The 17,325-nt window shown below is 46.2% G+C and overlaps 1 pseudogene across 1 annotated transcript; it reads left to right on the top strand.

The window, feature by feature from the left end:
• Positions 1-5,636: 5,636 nt before the first annotated feature.
• LOC310783444 (serine--tRNA ligase, cytoplasmic pseudogene) lies at positions 5,637-7,196 on the top strand (annotated as a pseudogene). Its single transcript has one exon. The product of its transcript is annotated as a serine--tRNA ligase, cytoplasmic pseudogene (transcript).
• The last annotated feature ends 10,129 nt before the right edge of the window (positions 7,197-17,325 follow it).

The following is a 17,325-nucleotide window of genomic DNA, read 5'->3' as shown; positions in this document are numbered from 1 at the left end:
CCCAAGCAAGCTTCTTCTTTTTTTTTTGGCAGAGAGCTGGTTTTAGACAGGAGCGCTGGGCCAACTTTCACCCCGGACACATCGCTTTCAACTTTGGATGCCGAGGCTGTTCAAGATCTCAAAGAGCAACACTGCTGCCGCTCACATTTCACAACATCTGTCACGGTCGATTACAAAACAAGTGCTAAACCGTCATGTCCAGGAGGCTTCTGCCATCAGGCGCGATCGCAATCACTTTTGAGGGTGGTTTTGGAGCCCCCCCCCCAAACACACACAGACACTCTCTCTCACACACACACACACACACACACACACACACACACACACACACACACACACACACACACACACACACACGCTCTATCTCTCTCTCTCACTCACTCACACACACACACACACACACACACACACACACACACACACACACACACACACACACACACACACACACACACACACACACACACACACACTTCTCTGTGGTGTGGTCACATTTCGGGTTGGAAATAGCGCAGTGTCAGATTCCGAAATGGCTCTTTTGTTCGAGCGATTCTTGGCGAATTGGAAGTGATGCTTCGCCTTGTGTAGTGCACACAGTGTACAGCAGGGGGAGCTGCTTTCAAAGTCTCGTTTTACAAGCTGCCAGTTCCTTCACTTTGGAGGACGCTGAGATACGGCAAAGCATTCCCACAAGAGAGTAATATGGTTCTGCTGATACAAAATAATTCAATACAAAACTCACTTAGTACGTGAACTACTAGCTTGCTTATTTGTGGTGAAACAACTCCCCTGCACCGTTTGTCTTGTTCTGGTGCTACCAAATCATGTTGCTATGCACTAAGGCTTGACTGGTGTCAGTTTGTTGATATTGGCCCATTAAATATTGGTTATGATCCAGTCAGTATTCTGATGGAGCACAAGACCACAGCTACAGAAAAACTGCATGGAGAACCACAAAGGAAGTTTGATTTATTTGAATTTAATTGTTCAATAATGTTGATTGTAAATGGATTCCTTTCAGTTCAGAGATTGTAATGTAGTGGAGGGTAAACACAAGTAAACACAGTTGACCCCCCCCTCTTTGAGATGAGGCAGCGCACATCACCTGTATCAGTGAGGGGAAGGTGGGTAGGGGGGGAATCACCCACTGGCCGTGATGCCCTGAGATCCCTAAGGCCACCTTGGCAGTTGGCTCCACCACCAGCCTGCTAAAAGCATCAGTGGTCTCAGTTTAATGTAACCTGCCTGATGCAAAGGATGTGAAATTGGCTCCTTTTAACACACTTCAGAAAAATCGCTCTTCACAATGTCAATAGAGCGATGCTTTATGGCGTGTGGCCTTGTGCCCTAAAACAAACTGTGACGCCGAAGGCCAGATGGCCTTGCCTCTAAAATGACCCAATTCCCACCCTGGTGGGTAAACGACTCACCTTGGATAGTTTACCCACCTCTGTATTTACCACTACAGCCCTGCTACCGCTGAATACTGCCTTAACCCATTGATACCTGATGCAGCATTTGTGTGTGTATCCCTTTAAGACCGCGAACCGCGTTAACGCGGTTCGCGGTCTTAAAGGGATACACACACAAATGAGGGATATACACACAAATGCTGCATCAGGTATCAATGGGTTAAAGAGCTGCTAATAATCATTTCATTGCTTTGGGTTTGAGTGGAGAGTTTTAGTGTCGACGTGCTTTTTTTGGCATTGAAATGACCAAATTTAAAGGCCCCATATTCTCCATTTTCCAGGGTTTTATTTGATGTATTCAGGTCCATTAAAAGCTGTTTATGTACCAATCCATTTCCCAGCAAGAACAGGCTCATTAATGTTAATGACCTCTCTCTTCTGATTGGCTAACCGTTTTCAAGAGTGAAACGTGAGACGCCGCAGCCCGGCAGCTACAGGTAGGGAAAACTCTGGTAATGATAACAATGACAACCGCTCAATCGCTTTGTGGAAAGTTAAAACAACAACAACAACAACAGGATACAACAACTGGATACTCATATAGAAATGGTACACAATCAGCACAGCCACAATACACGGGCAAGCGTAATGTCTTGCAAAATTCCCCGTGTGAATAATACTGGCAGAGTGACCTTTTTCTACACTGGCATTACCCTATGAAATAGCCTTCCCCTACAGATTAAACAGTGCCAGAGCAGAGGTGTGTATAGAAAGCATGTGAAGCAGCTCTTGTGGAGGTCAATTAATGATTAGAGCTATTATTTCTTAGAGTATATTCTCGTCTGTTTTATGTTTTTTGTGATTTTTGTAGATTTTACTGACTGCATGTACTGTATGTCATTCAATGTACTGTCTTGACACCAAGGAGCACATTGGAAACAAGTGTGTAAATACTTTGATGTGCTATCCTTTGGGCAATACCTGCATCCTGTGATGTTTGTATTTGTTTTTTTACCCAGAAATAAATCATAAAAAAAAAAAAATCAAAAGCAAAAGCAAGAAAACACTTCTATTATTTCGTACAAAAATGATAACGAGCCTTTGTGACGCCACAAAGTTACGGAAGGCTCGTTTTTCTAATGTGGATTTAGTTGGCGACAATGTGTTTTGATCTTCATGCAGAAACACCATGGTCCAGTTCTACACAGCCATCGTTGAGTCCATCCTCACCTCATCCACCATCACCATCTGGTTCGCTGCCTCCACCGCTAGGCAATTTATAAAAAAAAGATGACTGTTTTTTATTCTTCAATTTCGATCTTTGACCATTTTCCATGTCTCAATTAGAAAGGAAAAATGAATTATACTTTGGTACCTCGATTCAGTAGCGTGTCCTGTTAGCAGTCACACCATGGGAGGTCTACTGACCGGCTGTGTGTGCTGTTAGCTGTCACACCATGGGAGGTCTACTGACCGGCTGTGTGTGCTGTTAGCAGTCACACCATGGGAGGTCTACTGACCGGCTGTGTGTGCTGTTAGCTGTCACACCATGGGAGGTATACTGACCGGCTGTGTGTCCTGTTAGCAGTCACACCATGGGAGGTCTACTGACCGGCTGTGTGTGCTGTTAGCAGTCACACCATGGGAGGTCTACTGACCGGCTGTGTGTGCTGTTAGCAGTCACACCATGGGAGGTCTACTGACCGGCTGTGTGTGCTGTTAGCTGTCACACCATGGGAGGTATACTGACCGGCTGTGTGTGCTGTTAGCTGTCACACCATGGGAGGTATACTGACCGGCTGTGTGTGCTGTTAGCAGTCACACCATGGGAGGTCTACTGACCGGCTGTGTGTCCTGTTAGCAGTCACACCATGGGAGGTATACTGACCGGCATATATTTTCTCCTGAAAGAATGTCAAGCAAATAATTTGAAATGAAAAAAAAATGAAAATGTAATATGTAAAAAGGACATGTAATCAATCCTACTGTACATTTGAATTTAAATTTGAGGCCATTTATGTGGAGTTTTTGGCTGTATAAATTCTAATTCAATAATGTAATTTTCATTTCCTATACTAGTATTGGCACTTTATTTAAACAGAGCTTTGCATGCTTTATTTATCTATTCAAATGATGATGCAAATTGCAAAATTTAAATGTATTTCCTGAGCTGATATTTCATGTTTTTATGCAGTAATCATGTCAGCATTATAATTGATTTACCTTATATGGTTTTACATGCTCTAATAGTGGATTTTACCATTATCAAAAACATGTAAAGGTGGCAAAATGGAAATGGTTATCCAAATGTAAAAAGTGAAACAGTGCCTCATGTCTTTGCCAAATATGCTCGCCACTGTGCTGATTCCCTGGCAAAATGCTGAGAAAGAGATGAAAAGTACAGTATGAGGATGGTGTGGAAATTATTTCATAATTATATGCCAATATTAAATCAATTTGATGCTTTGAAGGCACAAAAATTAATATTAGGTTAGAAAATGCAACATATGCCTGATTTAATGTGACTTCTGGTATTCTATCCAAATAATTGAACAGATACAGATAATATACTGTATGTACACCTCTAATATCTATGCAGTTTGGTAAATGCATTTTAATTTTCTAATTTGCGTCATAAAGCTAAGCATTCAAATCTCTGTTTAAATGAAATGTCGAAACTATAAAGGAAATGTCAAATGACATTGAATTTGAATGAGCCAAAAACTACACATACACGTGGCAAATTTTAATTCCAATGTAGGATGGCCATTTTACAATATTAAATTTCTATTCAGATTATGCATGCGATCCATAACGTCGGCATGGGTACGAGTTTCATCAACATAGAGGGTGGTCCTAACTGGCGCCGGTTGTTTAACTCCGGTCAGTGGCGGCCATGTTTTAATCCATCATCGAAGGGGTAGATCCTTTAAAACACATGAAAGACAAGATATGCAAGACTATTTAAAATTTCATGTCAGATTTATAGACTTAGGCCTTTTCTTTCATGTATTAATAAGCCCAGTGATCATCTGAGCAGAGGAGATTATGGACTGAAATCAGCCTAAATATGAATAAGTCAGCTTGTGTTAATGTGATTTGGGTCTGCTTTTCATCTTCTGAAGTGTCAGAGCAGGAGAAAGGGAGTGGTTCATTATGGCTATAGGGGTGATGAGGTGCTTGCTCCTGCTTTCGGAGCCTGAGCATTCAGATGCATGGAAATTAAACCTTTTTTGTGTGTTCTGTAGTAGACCACATACACCAGGGGTGCCCAATACGTCGAGCGAAGGTAGTGTGGTCGATCGCATGGCATTGAGGGGATTTATTTTTTTTATTTTTTTTAACTGTTTTTCCACTGTTTCCACTGTTTCCACTGTTTTTCCACTGTTTCCACTGGTTTTCCACTGGTTTTCCACTGTTTTTCCACTGTTTTTCCACTGTTCCACTGTTTTCCACTGTATACTCAGTGTATATATATATAAATAAATATGTTTGGTAGATCACTTTGACTTGGTCATTTTAAAAGTAGCTCCCAAGCTGGGAGCTGACCGGTACTGTCTTCATTCCGCTGCTCAAGGCGGCTTTAATCCACGCCTGAGCTGCACCTCTACAGGCACTGCGTCTTACTCCGGGACCATCTGTCTGTCCTTCGCATATCACATTCGCAGAACCGAGCAGGTGGGCGAGTGAGTGGGCAGCACTGGGCACTGTTTGAACTTGCCTTCCTGCATCCACACTCACTCATCGCTGATGACATAACTGATGGCAACACTCACTGAGTGACATCATCGCTAATGACATCACAAATGCGTGAGTGACATCACTGATGACATCATCACTGATGGTGTCATTAGTGATTTGTGACATCACTGATTATGTCATAGACATTGTGACATCATCAGTGATGTCATAAATCATTCCCTGCAGAGGCAATAAGTAGGACTGGTGGAGTTTGTGTAACCGCACTCAGTGATATGATGAGTACAAGTCCAACACAGTGACTGAGTAAACAGGCACTGCACTAGTCATCAGTGATCTCATAAATATTTATTTTTCTTCTGTGGTGTTTTATCCATCCACTGTTTCCCTGCATTCTGTAAAACCTGATCCTCGCCCCTTCGGGACCTTCTCCCTCCACATTCAAATTCCATGTCATAAATCCTACCCTGTTGGTGGTATAAATAGGACCAGTAGCCCTTGTCAGACAGACAACAGTGTCGAGAGATGGTGCTGGATTTGGACCTGTTTCGGACCGACAAAGGCGGCAACCCAGAAGTCGTCCGTGAAAATCAGAGGAAGAGGTTTAAAGATGTTGCACTTGTTGATAAACTGGTTTCAGCAGATACAGAGTGGAGAAAATGCCGCTTCACTGCAGACAACTTAAACAAGGCCAAGAACCTCTGCAGCAAGAGCATTGGGCAGAAGATGAAGAAGAAGGAACCAGTTGGGGAGGATGAGTCCTTACCTGATAAAGCGCAGGACCTGGAGTCCCTAACAGCTGAAACATTATCGCCCTTGACAGTAACCCAGATCAAGAAGGTGCATTTGTTGGTGGACGAGGCCGTGGAGAAGACCGACAGCAAGCTGATAAGGCTGGAGGCGGAGCGCTTTCAGTACCTGAGAGAGATCGGCAACCTGCTGCACCTGTCTGTACCCATCAGCAATGATGAGGACGCGGACAACAAGGTGGAGCGTACCTCGGGCGACTGCAGCGTCCAGAAGAAGTACTCACACGTTGACCTGGTGGTCATGATTGATGGCTTCGACGGAGAGAAGGGAGCCATGGTGGCTGGGAGCAGAGGCTACTTCTTGAAGGGGCCTCTGGTGAGCCTGCAGCATGCCCTGATCAACTACGCCCAGGCGATCCTCCTCAGCAAGAGGTACACCATGCTCTACACACCTGTCTTCATGAAGAAGGAGGTCATGCAGGAAGTCGCCCAGCTCAGCCAGTTTGACGACGAGCTTTACAAGGTCATCGGCAAGAGTAGCGAGAAGTCAGGCGACAACTCGATCGATGAGAAGTACTTGATCGCCACCTCGGAGCAGCCCATCGCAGCCTTCCTGAGGGACGAGTGGCTCAAGCCTGAGGACCTGCCCATCCGCTATGCCGGCTTCTCCACCTGCTTCAGACAGGAGGTGGGCTCCCACGGGCGAGACACCCGCGGGATTTTCAGGGTGCACCAGTTCGAAAAGGTTGAGCAGTTTGTTTATGCCTCTCCCCATGGCAACAAATCATGGGAGATGTTTGATGAGATGATCAGGACAGCAGAGGAGTTCTACCAGACACTAGGGATTCCTTATCGCATAGTTAACGTTGTCTCTGGGGCCCTAAATCATGCAGCCAGTAAGAAGCTAGACCTGGAGGCCTGGTTCCCTGGCTCTGGTGCCTTCAGAGAACTGGTCTCCTGCTCCAACTGCACCGACTACCAGGCCAGATGCCTCCGCATCCGCTACGGGCAGACCAAGAGGATGATGGACAAGACAGACTTTGTGCACACGCTGAACGCGACCATGTGCGCCACCACACGTGTGATGTGCGCCATCCTGGAGAACTACCAAGCCGAAGAAGGCATAATCATTCCAGAGCCGCTAAAGGTCTTCATGCCCCCTGGTCTGAAGGAGATGATCAAGTTCGTGAAGCCTGCCCGCATCGACCAGGAGATGTCCAAGAAGGCCAAGAAGCAGCAGGAAGGAGGGGGGAAGAAGAAGAAGAAGAAGGAGCAAGGGGAAGGAGACCAGGGCCTGCTGGACGATGTGGAGAACATGTCCGTCAACGACTCTTAAGTCTCACGTGCGCTGCGGTGTGGCTTCACCTACAGTACCTCTCAGATAGACATGCAGGATGCATGACTGGATAGACTTTGATCTGGATAGTCATTGTTAACTGTAAGGGTGTTCACTAGCTAGAGTATTATTGATAAAGTGGAACTCATTGTAAACAATATAAATATTCAAAATAATGTCAACAAAGAAATAAACAAATAAGTAAATAAATAAATAGGACCAGCAGATGGCGGGATCAGGACGAGACGGCAGCAACACAACAACTTTGGTTAATAACAAATAAATTTGTTTTAAATATGACTCATGGTTGAAATGTAGACCTAGGCATTGAAAAGGGCACTCTGGTGTAAAGGCACGTGTTTACACCCTCCATCCACCCTGGCCACCATAATCATCATCAGCAGCATGTATACAATTGAGTAAGTGGGCTCTGTCTTTCTGTCTGCGATTTTTCTTCTTCTGTGATGTTTTATGGCAGTTGGCATCCTTTATGTTGCATTACCGCCTCCTTCTCTATTTATCCATCCACTGTTTCCCTACATTCTGTCCCTTTTCTTCTTCCTTCCCTCTTCCCCCTCGTCTGCGATTTTGGTCCCACATTGTGAGATTTGTGATTATTTTGGTCAAGTAATGATGTCACTGATGATGTGACAAATGTCTATGACATCATCAGTGATGTCACTCGAGCACTCGATGTCATCAGTGATGGTCAGTCGAACATTTGTGATGTCACTGATGATGTCACAGTGTCTATGACATCATCTGTCAATGTGCGGATCTACTTTTCTCTCACTGATCACTCACTGACATCAATAGTGATGCGAAGTTGAGCAATTGTGCACCGAGTGATGTCACTCGAGCACTCCACGATGTGATCAGTGATGATCACTCGAGCAATTGTGATGTCATCAGTGATGCGAAGTTGGGCAAATGTGCGCTGCGGGTGCCAGTAGAGCAGGCGAGGCCACGCAGCAGCCGAGCTGCAGGACGAGCGAGCCCGCACAGTGGGCGAGCTTAGGAATCGAGCACGCATTAGAGTACTCTGAGTACTTTCACGATTAAACACGATTAAACACGATTTAAACACGATTAAACACGATTCACGTTACCGGAGTATTAGCAGACTCGACCACGATACACAAATCTAAAAACGGGATATGCAAGATATTTTTGGTTCAGAAAGGTGATATTCTACATATACGTGGGTTGCAGAAACGTACATTGTATTCTGGTGACCAGGCTGGATTAATCACATGTCTAATTGGAGAGGGTGGTGGGTGGGTGGGTTGGTGGGGAGGTGTCACACTGCCCCAGTAGTGCCTGGAGCGCCCCCAGCCCGACCTCAGCGCACCCCGGCCTCCCCGCGGTCCCCAGCAGGTCCCAGAGGGAGAGAGGTGGTGCTGGTGGAAAATGTGCAGAGATGGAGCTTTCAGGGGACACAGTGTGAAGCCCAGAGCTCCTGTGGTTTTAAATAGAGGGAGTGCCCCCGGCTCAATTACTGTCTGCTGCAAAATGCAGGCGCCATAATTGAATGTGACACGAGCAAGCTCACGAGCAAGCTGTGTGCACTTGGCTGTGGCAGCGCGTCTCGCAGTCAGGATGCAGCTCTGACAACCATCTGTACGCACCCACAACATGCTGCTAGCATCCTGCTAGCACACTGCTGCTAGCGTCCTAGCAAGATTGTTAGCTGGAAATGCAGCCATCGTATCAGTCACAGAGTGGGAGTGCAACAGGAAAGAGTGTCTGTGATGGCATGCCCCATCCCCACTAACGGACATGCTGTAGAAGATACACCCCCTCATTTACCCAAATTCAGTTGTGATGTCAGGGATGGCAGCCCATCCTCTTAAATCTGCGTACAAATAACACAACTTTAGACAGGAAGCAGCGTGACATTGAAAAAATCAACTGTATCTCCTTGTTGGGTGCAGTGGTGGAGGTGTAAAACACTAGCCTTTCAGCTGGGGGGGGGGGGGGGCAGCAAAGTCTACATGTCAACCATAAGTCACATGTAACATTTTCGCTATTTAAGCCTAACCCAAACCATAGCCATTATTTAAGCCTAACCATAGCCATATTTAAGCCTAACCCAAACCATAGCCATTATTTAAGCCTAACCCAAACCATAGCCATATTTAAGCCTAACCCAAACCATAGCCATATTTAAGCCTAACCCAAACCATAGCCATATTTCTTAACCAAGTTGTTTCACTTGCCTAAACACAACCAAAGTTGTTTGAGTTGCAGCGTGAATATGAGGCCCAGCAGTCTGTGACTTTGGCGTATTTGCATCATGTCATTTTTCAGAGTGGAAATGTGTGTTGTTCTTACGCCATGGTGTGAGAGCAGGGTGCAGCAGCTGGGTATGGAGCCATGGGGTGAGAGCAGGGTGCAGCAGCTGGGTATGGATGGATACCGGTGGGACATCTCCACACAGGAGGTGATGAACACAAGCTAACTGAAATGCTACTGTAGCTTTTTGGATAGCTTGAAGTTCCCCTCTTTCTCAGAATAATGTAAGAACACTCTTATTGCTGATCTGAGTGTGGAGGACATCTCTGAGGCAATTGACATTTTGAGGCTGGGTCGCCTGGCCCTGATCAGCTGCCCATTGACATCTACAAGAAACTTCTCATCTGGAGATGTTCTTGGAATGGTACAAAAACATGTTTTTAGTGGGGTTCCATACCGATGTTGTATGGAGGAACCCCAGGGGAGCACGGGGAGAACATGCAGACGAGATAGCCCACCTGGGCTCCAGGCACGCGTCCCAGGCAGGAATACAACCCAGGAAGACTAGTTGTGCTCTAGGCATCAGCTAATAGACCTTATTCACAGCGCGGCCATCTTGGATTACGTCATCGCACAGGGTGGCAACTAGGGCTGTGGCGATTCACTTATCTCCCGATTCGATACTATCACGATTCTTGGGTGCCGATTCGATTTATATTGCGATTCTTAAGTATTGCGATTCTACGATTATTGCGATTCGATATTACGATTTATTGCGATTTTTGTTTATTTTTTTCTTTTATTTTTTCAGTTTGTTTGCTTTTTTACACTAGATTAGAACATGGGAAAAGTTGAATCATACACTAGAGACTGTATATTATATATCATGAGTAGGGCTGGGCGATATAGTTAAAAACAGGGGCGGACTGGGATCATAATTCAGGCCGGGCATTAGATACCAAGCAGGCCAGGCCGATATGGGCCAACGCGCGTGAAATTTGGGCCGTTTGAAGCCAGATTTGGGCCGTTTGAAGTCCAATTACAATGAGATGCACCCACTTTAACCCTGAAGTGTAATTATTACTTCAGACTATAACTAATAAAGTAATAAAACCACTAGTAAACCAGTAGGCGGCGCCTGGCCTGCTGTTCAGTGAGTGGCCTGACTGCAAGCACCCAAAAAAAAAAAAAAAAAAAAAAAAAAAAAAAAAAAAAATTTGCGATTATCGATTCTGGAATAAAAGATCGATCCAAAAAATCATGACATTAAAAATCGCGATACTTAGGTGAATCGATTTTTTCCCCCACCCCTAGTGGCAACGCATCTGAGCCTGCGTTACAACCCATGTAAACAATGGAGCGGTAGTCCAAAAACCTGAGTTCTGTTCCACCAATTTCTTTTGATCAAATTGATAAATGGGCAGATGACAACGTCAACATCCCCAAAAGGATTCAAAAGAAGGGCTACAGTAACTGGATTGAAGGGTACATCCATGATATTCAAGGTAAATTAGGGTGCAACGTTACTGTGTACAAAGACTTGCTATCTGTGCAGTGCTTGCTCCGCCGTCATATTAACTTCACTTATCGTGATTTTTGCATGTTAATCATGAATTAATCTAACACGATTCATTTGTAATCTGACAACTTTAGTAGCGCTAACATTGCTGACATCGTCAGTTAGCTGTAAGTAGATATTGGCCACTTGTAGGTGCTATGACGTTTCCATGCTAACATTGTTTTATTAAATGGATGAATGAGCGTTATTCTATCATTAGTAGCCTACTTTTCAGATAGGTTTAACATTGAAGGATACGTTCATATCAAATTACATAGCCTGGAAGCAATTGCTTCCAGGCTATGTAACGTTAATTACACAGTAACGTTGCACCTTAATTTACCTTGAATATCATGGATGTACCCTTCAATCCAGTTACTGTAGCCCTTCTTTTGAATCCTTTTGGGGATGTTGACGTTGTCATCTGCCCATTTATCAATTTGATCAAAAGAAATTGGTGGAACAGAACTCAGGTTTTGGGACTACCGCTCCATTGTTTACATGGGTTGTAACGCAGGCTCACATGCGTTGCCACCCTGTGCGATGACATAATCCAAGATGGCCGCGCTGTGAATAAGGTCTATGGGGATCCTTTTAATAAACAACATACAAACAATAAACGTTCTAGCTATGAGGTGACTGTACCACCACTGTGCCACTTCTCCATTAAGGGCATGACAGATCTTTCTGGCGACATATCCGGGTGTATTTTGGGATGTTCTCTCCTGTCTCCTTTTCCTAGATAGACACTATTTCACATCCCAGTGGCTGAAATTAATTCATCTTGAAGAATCGAGAATTTGTGAAGATTATTATGGGACAATTATCTTATTTTGTAACTTTTCAACACTTCTGAACATCCCTCCCTGCGTTACACCCCGCCCTGCCCCAACCTCACCCCCCCTCCCCCTCCCTGCGTTACACCCCGCCCTGCCCTGCCCCTGCCCTCCCCTCCCCCCTCCCTGCGTTACACCCCGCCCTGCCCTGCCACGCCCTCCCCTCCCCCTCCCTGCGTTACACCCCGCCCTGCCCCGCCCTCCCTCCCCCCTCCCTGCATTACACCCCGCCCTGCCCCACCCTCTCCTCCACCCTCCCTGCATTACACCCCACCCTGCCCCACCCTCCCCTCCCCCCTCCCTGCGTTAGACCCAGCCCTCCCCTCCCCCCTCCCTGCATTACACCCCGCCCTGTCCCGCCCTCCCCTCCCCCCTCCCTGCATTACACCCCGCCCTGTCCCGCCCTCCCCTCCCCCCTCCCTGCATTACACCCCGCCCTGTCCCGCCCTCCCCTCCCCCCTCCCTGCGTTACACCTCGCCCTCCCCTCCCCCCTCCCTGCGTTACACCCCGCCCTGGAAATCCTTTGAATTACAGAAGCGCGAGGCCGTCAAAATGTATTTCCTTGTGACTTTAAGCATAATGAACGTATTGCAGAGGAAGAATCGGTGAATGTGAGAATGGGTTAAAGAATCCACGGAGGTGTGTGTGTGTGTGTGTGTGTGTGTGTGTGTGTGTGTGCGTGCGTCTGTGTGTGTGTGGGCGTGCACGCATGCGTGTGTGTGTGTGAGCATGTATGTGGCTGCTGGCACTGCGGCAGGTGTCTGTCTGACAGGCGTGTGATGAGTTGAGCCCTGCATTGAGCCTGTCTAAGCCTGACGACTGGGCCTTCTCTCTATCCCAATAAGCTGGCCTGGGTCTGCTGGGCTGATCCTGAGTCCCCCCTCAACCCTCCACCTTTGACTGATGCAGCTACTGGAATACTAATGACTCAATGTCCCTCACTTCTCACCACTACCCTGTCCTCTATGTCCCTCACTTCTCACCACTACCCTGTCCTCTCTGTCCCTCACTTCTCACCACTACTCTGTCCTCTATGTCCCTCACTTCTCACCACTACTCTGTCCTCTATGTCCCTCACTTCTCACCACTACCCTGTCCTCTCTGTCCCTCACTTCTCACCACTACCCTGTCCTCTCTGTCCCTCACTTCTCACCACTACCCTGTCCTCTATGTCCCTCACTTCTCACCACTACCCTGTCCTCTATGTCCCTCACTTCTCACCACTACCCTGTCCTCTATGTCCCTCACTTCTCACCACTACCCTGTCCTCTATGTCCCTCACTTCTCACCACTACCCTGTCCTCTATGTCCCTCACTTCTCACCACTACCCTGTCCTCTATGTCCCTCACTTCTCACAACTACCCTGTCCTCTATGTCCCTCACTTCTCACCACTACCCTGTCCTCTATGTCCCTCACTTCTCACCACTACCCTGTCCTCTATGTCCCTCACTTCTCACCACTACCCTGTCCTCTATGTCCCTCACTTCTCACCACTACTCTGTCCTCTCTGTCCCTCACTTCTCACCACTACCCTGTCCTCTATGTCCCTCACTTCTCACCACTACCCTGTCCTCTATGTCCCTCACTTCTCACCACTACCCTGTCCTCTATGTCCCTCACTTCTCACCACTACCCTGTCATCTATGTCCCTCACTTCTCACCACTACCCTGTCCTCTATGTCCCTCACTTCTCACCACTACCCTGTCCTCTATGTCCCTCACTTCTCACCACTACCCTGTCCTCTATGTCCCCCACTTCTCACCACTACCCTGTCATCTATGTCCCTCACTTCTCACCACTACCCTGTCCTCTATGTCCCTGACCACTACCCTGTCCTCTATGTCCCTCACTTCTCACCACTACCCTGTCATCTATGTCCCTCACTTCTCACCACTACCCTGTCCTCTCTGTCCCTCACTTCTCACCACTACCCTGTCATCTATGTCCCTCACTTCTCACCACTACCCTGTCATCTATGTCCCTCACTTCTCACCACTACCCTGTCATCTATGTCCCTCACTTCTCACCACTACCCTGTCCTCTATGTCCCTCACTTCTCACAACTACCCTGTCCTCTATGTCCCTCACTTCTCACCACTACCCTGTCCTCTATGTCCCTCACTTCTCACCACTACCCTGTCCTCTATGTCCCTCACTTCTCATCACTACCCTGTCCTCTATGTCCCTCACTTCTCACCACTACCCTGTCCTCTATGTCCCTCACTTCTCATCACTACCCTGTCCTCTATGTCCCTCACTTCTCACCACTACCCTGTCCTCTATGTCCCTCACTTCTCACCACTACCCTGTCCTCTATGTCCCTCACTTCTCACCACTACTCTGTCCTCTATGTCCCTCACTTCTCACCACTACCCTGTCATCTATGTCCCTCACTTCTCACCACTACCCTGTCATCTATGTCCCTCACTTCTCACCACTACCCTGTCCTCTATGTCCCTCACTTCTCACCACTACCCTGTCCTCTATGTCCCTCATTTCTCACCACTACCCTGTCCTCTATGTCCCTCACTTCTCACCACTACCCTGTCATCTATGTCCCTCACTTCTCACCACTACCCTGTCCTCTATGTCCCTCACTTCTCACTACTACCCTGTCCTCTATGTCCCTCACTTCTCACCACTACCCTGTCATCTATGTCCCTCACTTCTCACCACTACCCTGTCCTCTATGTCCCTCACTTCTCACCACTACCCTGTCCTCTATGTCCCTCACTTCTCACCACTACCCTGTCATCTATGTCCCTCACTTCTAACCACTACCCTGTCCTCTATGTCCCTCACTTCTCACCACTACCCTGTCATCTATGTCCCTCACTTCTCACCACTACCCTGTCCTCTATGTCCCTCACTTCTCACCACTACCCTGTCCTCTATGTCCCTCACTTCTCACCACTACCCTGTCATCTATGTCCCTCACTTCTAACCACTACCCTGTCCTCTATGTCCCTCACTTCTCACCACTACCCTGTCCTCTATGTCCCTCACTTCTCACCACTACCCTGTCCTCTATGTCCCTCACTTCTCACCACTACCCTGTCCTCTATGTCCCTCACCTCTCACTACAAGTGCAAGTACTTGAGTACAAATAATTTGATTAATTGTCAATTATTAAATGAATCACAAATTATTTTGATAACCAGTTAATTGGTTTGAATAATTATTTAAAGGAAAAAAAGTTATCTGATTCCAGCTACTTAGCTTTTTCTTTTTACTCATCTGTGACACTAAACTGAATATCTTTGTGTTGTGGACAAAACGAGACATTTGAGGACAAACCAAGACATTTGAGGACAAACCAAGACATTTGAGGACAAAACAAGACATTTGAGGACGTCATCTGACTTGGACTTTGTTCCACCATTTTGTGACATTTTATAGACCACACAACTAATCCATTGATCAAGAAAATAAACGACAGATTCATCGACAATTAAAATATTCGTTAGTTGCAGCCCTATAAAGATCTACAATAATATATAATATAAAGGTCTAGACATCGCAGATGAAAACAGAAAGAAAGAACGCTTATAGGCCAAAATAGTAAGACAACAGCAATGGAAATGTGCTCCTGTCACCTGAAATATCGTTAACATAATGTCAATCACAGGTATTCTTTAAAGCAAGCGTTATGCACAACCCCCCCCCCCCCCCCCCACCCACACACACACACACACACACACACACACACACACACACACACACACACACACACACACACACACACACACACACACACACACACACACACAACATGGTTGTGGAGCCTGCCTGCACGGCACACAGCATATCTGTTGGCGTCGCCTAAACAATAAGAAAGTGCTGCATTCACAACAATATGAACAATAGCAGGGAGCAAAATGTTTATTCAGCACATTAAAGAGTAATGAGTTCTCTTCCTCCAATGACTGAGGCCACATTACCAACATGCTCACAGTAACACCAGCCCAGGTTTAATGGCGTACTTGGGTAAACATAAACAACACTGTAATGAGCTAAGATCCATATTTTCCTCCTTGTTGTTGTTTTTTAATATTTCTGTTGATAAGCAAAAATGGTTCTGCTAAAGCAAAAAATTAAGCCCCGCTCGCATCTTTAGGCAACAAACACATTATGCAGAAACATGCATAACGCTCGCACACACTCATTTGGTGCTGTTGTTTTTTTTAGCACACAATTAGCACGTTTCCAGAGTTCGTCCTCAATGTAACTCAGACACACTCAGGTTTAGCTAAGGTGTGTGTTGTTGTTGTGGGTACGTATGGGGGCCGAGACGGTCGGAGCGTTCGTCTCTTTTTAACCACACAGCTGGAGAAGCATCTCACCGTGGTTCGTTTTTTCACCGCTTCATCAAAAAAAAAGAGGATCACAACTTTGTCGGCAAAAGACAAGCTTGCAATGTCATCATATTTACTGCCAGGCAAGTGGAGTGGGTTTTTTTTGTTCACGCGATCTACATTTTGCCGACGCAATCAAAAATGTGCCCCTTCTTCTCCTGGGCAGCCGGTAAAGCGGGTAGCAGGTGAAATCCCTGGCCTGTTAAAAGTGAACATGGTTTGGAATGTGGGGGGAAATATTATTTTATTACCATGCATGCCTGTTATGCGCTTTTTGTGTGTGTGTGTGTGTGTGTGTGTGGGTGTGGGTGGCAATCTGGATATTAGATCAAAATCAGAATCAGCTTTATTGGCCATTGTACTGTATGTACACATACAAGGAATTTGTAGCCTGGGGGCGTGGTCAGGGTGGGGTAAATTCCCCCGTTCTATCCATTCAGCAAAGTTAGAATTTAGCTGATAGCCCAGCCCAGGCAGACACGATCGGGGATTTAACCACCGCAGTAAACGCACATCTGAGTGTTCCGCTCTAGAACCCCCAAAACATGTAGTTTAGAGCCGCAGCACCGTCTTTTGGTGAGTCAGCCCATGAGATATATCGGCGGTTTTACCGCACTCGCGCGCCAGCCGTTTCACATTTTGTGGCCGTTCCCAGACATGCGGACTGTCTCTATAAGCAGTGAAAGTTACATTTTGCCCTTGTGGTGTTAAATCGTTTCAGCAAAGAAAATAAGAATGAGAAAATAGCATATAGCCTACATTGTCGATCGGTTAACATATAGTTTGCATTTTGCGGGTTTCCATGAAGTACATGTTGTGTAGCTGTCAGCTATGGCCGTCACATTGACTGTTAGCTGTTGCTGTTAGCCGTTAGCTGTTATGCTAGTCGGGCTATAGCCAGGTGTTGACGTCAGCGGAGCAGCTGATCCATGTGCTTTGGACGTTCATTTGTTTACATGGGTCATGTGTAGTTTAGGTAGGTAGTTAATTACTATACAAACTATATTCATATTATTCCCATATTATAACTACAGTATTATATAATGTAGTTTCCCCGACACTGTGGAGTAGCTCTCCACCATAAAAGGTGTGTTTACATTTGTATATTGTAAACATTAGTCAAGTCAAGTCAAGTTTATTT

Source organism: Poromitra crassiceps (assembly GCF_964638095.1).
Source record: "Poromitra crassiceps genome assembly, chromosome: 10".
NCBI lineage: Eukaryota > Metazoa > Chordata > Actinopteri > Beryciformes > Melamphaidae > Poromitra > Poromitra crassiceps.
This window is presented reverse-complemented; position numbering and strand designations above follow the sequence as displayed.